Raw genomic sequence first — 8,160 nt, 5'->3', positions numbered from 1 at the left:
GCCCCCTGCCCACGCTGCGCTGCGCTGGGCTGCGCTGGGCTGCGCTGGGCTGCGCTGGGCTGGGCTGCGCTGCGCTGGGCGCTCGCAGTGACAGCAGTGAACGGAGACCAATGTTAGTGAACAGGACCGCAGACAAATACATGTTCCTGTAGTTTTGAGCTTAGGATCAGGAGTGCCCTGGAAGGGACGCCGGGGTGGCTCGGTGGTTGAGCGTCTGCCTTTGGCTCAGGTTGTGATCCCGGGGCCCTGGGATCAAGCAGGTAGCCTGCTTCTCCCTCTGCCTCTCCCTGTGTGTCTCTCACGAATAAATACATAAAATCTTAAAAAAAGAAAAAAAGTGCCCCAAAGAGGTACTGAGTGTACACAAGGAGGGCCTAATTTAGTCTGCAAGTTTTGCCAGACTTCCAGGTGCTGGAGCTAGAATGGATGAGATTATGGGAAAGAGATCCAGTTGGAAGGAGTTTGTCTCTGATCAATTGGAAAAGAAGACTTGTGACTGAGGCATAGACAGAGATGAAAGTGGGACCACCCCCACCCCTCCAGCTCACTTCTGTGGGCTTCTGACTCCAGTAATGTCCCCGCCAGCCAGGACCTTCAGTCTATTGATCCAGCCTCCTTTCCATGGTCCGGAGCCTCCCTTCCCTCCCTAGCCAGCTAAGTTCATTGCCACTCATCATCATCATCATCATCATGTCTTTGCAAATTTTTAATATCTGCTCAGAATTAGTTAAGATTGAAGCTTTATTTATTTATTTATTTATTTATTTATGATAGTCACAGAGAGAGAGAGAGGCAGAGACACAGGCAGAGGGAGAAGCAGGCTCCATGCACCGGGAGCCCGATGTGGGATTCGATCCCGGGTCTCCAGGATCGCGCCCTGGGCCAAAGGCAGGCGCCAAACCGCTGCGCCACCCAGGGATCCCAGATTGAAGCATTATTGTTAGTGTGTCATATTTGATAAATGGCATTGTTAATGATTTTTTTTTTTTTAGATTTTATTTATTTGTTCATGAGGCACACAGAAAAAGAGACGCAGAGACGTAGGCAGAGGGAGAAGCAGGCTCTATTCAGGGAGCCCGATGCGGAACTCGATCTCCAGGATCAGGCCCTGCGCGGAAGGCAGACTCACTTAACCGCTGAGCCTGGGCATCCCTGTTATGATTTTTTTTTAAATTTATTTATTTATGATAGTCACAGAGAGAGAGAGAGAGAGAGAGAAAGAGAGAGAGAGGCAGGCAGAGACATAGGCAGAGGGAGAAGCAGGCTCCATGCACCGGGAGCCCGACGTGGGATTCGATCCCGGGTCTCCAGGATCGCGCCCTGGGCCAAAGGCAGGCGCCAAACCGCTGCGCCACCCAGGGATCCCCTGTTATGATGGTTTTTTAAAAAAATTACTTACTTTAAAAACAAGGCCTTAAAAACAAAAACAAAAATAAAAAAAAAGAATAAGGACTTAAAAGAGATACATCCCAAAGTATTTATGGTATTATGGGATGATGTCTGGGATTTGCTTTAAAATTCTTTTTTTTTTTAATTTTTTAAAAAAATTTTATTTATTTATTTACTCATGAGAGACACACACAGAGAGAAACATAAGCAGAGGGAGAAGCAGGCTCCCTGCAGGCAGCCCAATGTAGGACTCAATCCCAGGACCCCAGGATCACGACCTGAGCCAAAGGCCAACGTTTAACCACTGAGCCACCCCGGATCCCTAAAATTATTGAACAGAAGGACACCTGGCTGGCTCAGTTGGTGGAGCTTTGGACTCTTGATCTAGAGGTTGTGAGTTTGAGCCCCATGTTGGGTGCAGAGATTACTTAAAAAGAAAATTTTTTTTTTTTTTTTTTAGATTTTATTTATTCATGAGAGCCACAGAGAGAGGCAGAGACATAGGCAGAGGGAGAAGGAGGCTCCCTGCTTGATCCCAGGACCCCAGGATCACAACCTGAGCTGAAGGCTGATGCTCAACCACTGAGCCACCCAGGTGCCCAAAAATAAAATCTTTAAAAAAAAATTCTTGAAGAGAAAAATGTATGGAGGAATAGATGAAAGAAGATTGCAAAATGTTTTTAATTGTTGGATTTGGGTGATGGACTCATGGGAGTTCATTATATCATTCTATCATTGACAACATCATAATAAAAAGCAAAGTAAATAAGCTAAAAATAACACATTTTCATGAATATCCTCTCAATTTCCTTAACGTCTCTTGCCTTATAGTACTCATTTGGCAAAACTTCACTCCCAGTTGAGTTCAACTCTCCACCTACCTCTCTGCTCCTGCACTCAATCAACTGAAAATGGTTAAAGAAAAATGCAGGACATGCTTATTTGTCTCTATATTCTTGACGTCATGGGGGCTGTTAATTCTGTGCAGACATTTTGTCTTTTTTTCTATAATTTCACAATGCCTGGTACATAATAGATGTTGAGAAAATGGCTGAAGGGCCAACCAGCCTTAGAATTTCCCATAGGATCCTCTGGGGCCAACTTTGAGACTTCATCGCATTCCACCTTCTCCCCCTGTCCTATCCTGCAGCCTCCTCCTTTCCATGGTGTGCCCTTCTCTTAATTCCTCTGGACTGCTAATCTCACTCTCAGGGTCAGTTTATCCATTTTGTTTATCCCATGGAAGCAGACAGCTCCTCTGATAGCTCTGGCTGTCAGACTGTCTTTATTGCCTGTGAGTTTTTTTTTTTAATTTGTTTTTTTCTAGGGCAGCCCTGGTGGCTCAGAGGTTTAGCGCCACCTTCAGCCCAGGGCGTGATCCTGGAGACCTGGGATCGAGTCCCATGTCGGGATCCCTGCATGGAGCCTGCTTCTCCCTCTGCCTGTGTATCTGCCTCTCTCTCTCTCTCTCTCTCTGTGTCTCTCATGAATAAATAAATAAAATCTTTAAAAAAAAAAATTTGTTTTTTTCTAGTAACCTCTACTCAATGTGGAACTCGAACTCATGACCCCTGAGAGCAAGAGCTGCATGCTCTTCTGACTGAGCCAGCCAGGTGCCCTTGTATGTGTGGTTTTTTAATGTGAGAATATACAAAAATTTATGTAGCTAAGCATTTTATGCTATGTAGGACCTCTTAAGAATGAGTCAAACAGGGATGCCTGGGTGGCTTAGCATTTGAGCCTTTGACTCAGGGTGTGATCCTGGGGTCCTGGGATTGAGTCCCTCCTGCATCAGGCTCTGGAAGGGAGCCTGCTTCTCCCTCTGCCTATGTCTCTGCTTCTCTCTCTGTGTGTCTCATGAATAAATAAATAAAATCTTAAAAAAAAAAGAATGAGTCAAACATACTATGTTTGCTAGTATAATTCTTTAATGAACCACAAAAATGTGTCAGACAGCTAAATTGACATTTTTAGTAAAAATTTAATTTCTGTAAAATGTGACATTTGATAAGTTTTTTTTTTTTAATTTTTATTTATTTATGATAGTCACACACACAGAGAGAGAGAGAGAGGCAGAGACACAGGCAGAGGGAGAAGCAGGCTCCATGCACCGGAAGCCCGATGTGGGATTCGATCCCAGGTCTCCAGGATCGCACCCTGGGCCAAAGGCAGGCGCCAAACCGCTGCGCCACCCAGGGATCCTGACATTTGATAAGTTTTTAAGTGGGGACACATTTATCAAACATTTTGATTTCTTATGGGCTATTTTTTGTTGATCTGTAACTTATATAACATAAAAATCACCCTTTAATAAAGTGGTTTTTACTATACTCACAGAGTTGTGCAACCATCACCACTATCTAATTCTTAAACATTCCATCTCTTCCTAGAGAAACCCCATACTTGTCAGCAGTTATTCCCCATTACTTCCGCCAGTCCACTAATATAATTAACCACTAATTATAATTAACCACTAATCTATTGGTCACTATGGATTTGTTTATTCTAGACATTTCATATGAATGGAATCATATAATATGTGGCTTTTTATTTTTTTATTTTTTTTTATTTTATTTATTTATTTTTTTAATATGTGGCTTTTTAAAAAAAGATTTTATTTTTAAGTAATCTCTACCCCCAACATGGGGCTTGAACTACAACCATGAGTTCAAGAGTCACATGCTTCACCAACTGAACCAGCCAGGTGCCTCCAAGTGCTTTTATGTTTAGCTTCTTTCATCTCACATAATGCTTTCAAGGTTCATTCATGATGTAGCATGTATTAGTACGTCATTTTTTATGGCTGAGTAATATTCTATTGTACTGATGGATATACCTTATTTTGGTTTTCCATTCATCAATTGATAGACATTTGTGTTGTTTACATTTTTTTGGCTATTATGAATAATACTGTTATCGATATTTGTGTGTCAGTCTTTTTGTGTGGACATATGTTTTCAGTTCTCATGGATGTATATCAAGGAATAAAATTGGAGTCATCTGGTAACTCTATGTTTAACCCTTTGAGAAACTCTCAAACTTTTCTAAGGTAGCTGTACCATTTTACAATCCCACTAGCAGTGTATGAGGGTTCTAATCTCTTTACTTCTTGTCAACACTTATTATTATCTACCTTTAAAAAATTTTATTTATTTATTTATTTGAAAGAAAGAGGGAGACTGTTCAGCGAAGGGTGGAGGGTCAGAGGGAGAGGAGGAGGGAGAGAATCTCAAGCAGACTCCCCACTGAGCATGGATGGAGCATGACATGGGGCTCTATGCAGGACTCAATCTCATGACCCTGAGATCAAGATCTGAGCTGAAATTAAGAGCCAGATGTTTAACTGACTGAGCCACCCAGGTGCCCCTATTGTCTTTTATTTTAACTATCCTAGGGAATGTGAAGTGGTATCCTATGTGGTTTTGATTTGCATTTCCCTAATCATAGGGTTGTCAAGCATCTTTTCATGTGCTTATTGGCCATTCTTCTTTGGAGAGGTGTCTATTCAGATCCTTTGCCCATTTGTCTTTTTGTTGAATTTTAGGAGTTCTTAATACATTTATGATATTAAAACCTCAGATATATTGCAAATATATTCTCCTATCTTGTAGGCTGTCTTTACTTTCCTGATAATGTTCCTGGGTGGATACATTTTAACTTTACATTTTGATGAGATCCAATTTATCTATTTTATCTTTTGTTACTCATTGACTCCTTTGGTGTCATATCTAAGAATTTCTTGCCAGGGATCCCTGGGTGGCGCAGCAGTTTAGTACCTGCCTTTGGCCCAGGGCGCGATCCTGGAGACCCGGGATCGAATCCCACGTCGGGCTCCCAGTGCATGGAGCCTGCTTCTCCCTCTGCCTATGTCTCTGCCTCTCTCTCTCTCTGTGTGACTATCATAAATAAATAAAAAATTAAAAAAAAATTTCTTGCCAAGCCAAGATCATGAAGATTCACCTCTATGTTTTCTTGTAATAAGTTCTTTATGGTTTTAGAACTTATATTTAGGTCAGTGATCCATTTTGGGTTTATTTTTATCTATGGTCTAAGGTAGAAGTTCAACTTAATTCTTTAGCATGTGGAAATCCAGTTCTTCCAGCACCTTTTATTAAGACTGTTATTTCTGCACAGAATGTAGTGACATCCTTGTCAAAAATACAATGGCCACAAATATGGAGGTCTCTATCTCTTTTTAATGAGGATGTTTACTAGTGTTTTTAAATGTCATTGTTTTATGGCTTTCATAGTTTGTATTTATCCAAGAATCCCTTAAGTCTATGAGATTTTGTATGTATTCTTTTTTTTTTTAATTTATTTTTTATTGGTGTTCAATTTACCAACATACAGAATAACCCCCAGTGCCCGTCACCCAATCACTCCCACCCCCGGCCCTCCTCCCCTTCTACCACCCCTACTTCGTTTCCCAGAGTTAGCAGTCTTTACGTTCTGTCTCCCTTTCTGATATTTCCCACACATTTTTTCTCCCTTCCCTTATATTCCCTTTCACTATTATTTATATTCCCCACATGAATGAGATCATATAATGTTTGTCCTTCTCCGACTGACTTACTTCACTCAGCCGTATTCTTTTTATACTAAAAGAATTAAACATGACTCTATGTTTTTTCTTGAGAGAGATTTTTCAGATAATTTGTAACTTCACAGATATATAAACCAGGAGCCTGACCCCTTTTACCTGCCCAGGTCCCTTTGCCTTTATGCTGATAAAATTATCCAAGGCCAAATTCAAAGGCAATTTTGTTACCTAAAAAGTTGCCAATGCTTAAAATCAATAACATATTATATCTTCATTTTTTAATTCTAAAAGTAATAAAAATCATGTTCTACAACATTCTGAAAAGAGAGATAAGAAGAAAAAATCCATAATTTCACACCATTAGCATTGTTCATCATTTCTGTCTTTCAGATTTGGTACAGATTCCACTTAAACCAAGAAGTCTGTAAACTTAGACAGTATACTGGGTTGAATAGTGTCCCTCTCCAGAATTTATGTCTACCTAGAACCTATGAAGATGACCTTATTTGGAAATGAGTCTTTGCAGATGTAATTAAGTTGAGGTCATACTGGATTTGAGTATGACTAAATCCAATATGACTGGTGTCCTTATAGAAAGAGGAAAATTTGGACACAGAGATACACAGGGAAAGCATCAAGTGATAAGACTGGGGTGATGCAGCTGGAAACTATGGAATGTCAAGGATTGCAACCACCAGTATTTTGGCAGCTCTAGCAAACTAATATACCAAGGAAACTGATATAGTTAGGGAAAACAAGTACCATTATTTTCACAATCCCCTAATTAAAATTTAGCATTTAGCATTTCTTTCTTTCTTTTTCTTTCTTCCTCTCTTTCTTCCTTCCTCCCTCCCTCCCTCCCTTCCTTCCTTCCTTCCTTCCTTCCTTCCTTCCTTCCTTCCTTCCTTCCTTCCTTCCTTTCCTTCTTTTTTAAGATTTTATTCATTTATTCACAAGAGGCAGAGAGACACAGGCAGAGGGAGAAGAAGCAGGCTCCACACAGGGAGCCTGATATAGGACCTGATTCCGGGACTCCAGGATCACGCCCTGAACCGAAGGCAGACGCCCAACTGCTGAGCCACCCAGGCATCCCAAATTTAGCATTTCCATCAATATTTTTATTTGTTTATTGCTGCCTTTGTAAACTTACATCCTAGAAGACAATGTACTGCTTTGGAACTAAGAGATCTTCACTCTTACTGTTGCTACCAAAGGACAGAAGAATGGCCGGAGGTTTAAAAAAAAAAAAAAAGAATAACAAAATCCTGTTAAAAAATAATAACAATGGGGATCCCTGGGTGGCTCAGTGGTTTAGTGCCTGCCTTTGGCCCAGGGTGTGATCATGGAGTCCTGGGATCGAGTCCCACATCGGGCTCCCTGCATGGAACCTGCTTTTCCCTCTGCCTGTGTCTCTGCTTCTCTCTGTGTCTCTCATGAGTACATAAATAAAATCTTTAAAAAAAATAATAACAATGAAAAAAATTAGTAACAATGTGTCTAAGACATATTGTATAGGAGAATAAAAGCCACCTGTAGACTACACTCTGTATAATCTCATCTATGTAACAAGCTAAAATAGAATACATTTTCTGTAAATATTTCTGTAAATACATAGAAAAAGATCTAGAAAAATAGACATCAAATCGTTAACAGTCTTTTCGGAAGTAGGATGGGGTAGCAAGTGAGGGAGAGAGTTTTGCTTTTTCTATGTTCTACTTACAGAAGATTACACAATAAAGATGTATTCATTACTTTAAAATTAGAGTTTGATTTAAAGACTCAAAATCATTACTCATATGGCTATTGGGCCAATCTTGGGACTATTACAATCTTATGTATTATTATCTTATTTCACGTCTCCCAGCTAATTAGAAAGCACTTCTTAAGAATATACTTTGTAAAAAAAAAAAAAAAAAAAAAGGAATATACTTTGTGTAGGCAATAGCTCATATTTGCATTGAGACCATAACTATATGGTTTGCATCTGTTTCCTACAACTCTAGAGGTAGTATATCGATTAGGATTTCATTGGCCTTGGGTGACAAACCCAATTTAATCTATTTTAAGAAGGAGCGTTTGGTAGAACAATGTTGCTTAAAATGATTAATGTTCATTCCACCTTTTGATTTTATTCGTCTTGTTTTACACAGAAAAAAGCCTCCTCCTCAATGTTGGCATGTTATTTTTATCAAGTTACTTCAATGCATAAATTATTTATAACCTTGTAGTGC

Source organism: Canis lupus, chromosome 14 (genome assembly GCF_003254725.2).
Source record: "Canis lupus dingo isolate Sandy chromosome 14, ASM325472v2, whole genome shotgun sequence".
Lineage (NCBI taxonomy): Eukaryota > Metazoa > Chordata > Mammalia > Carnivora > Canidae > Canis > Canis lupus.
Note: the sequence above shows the minus strand (reverse complement) of the source record.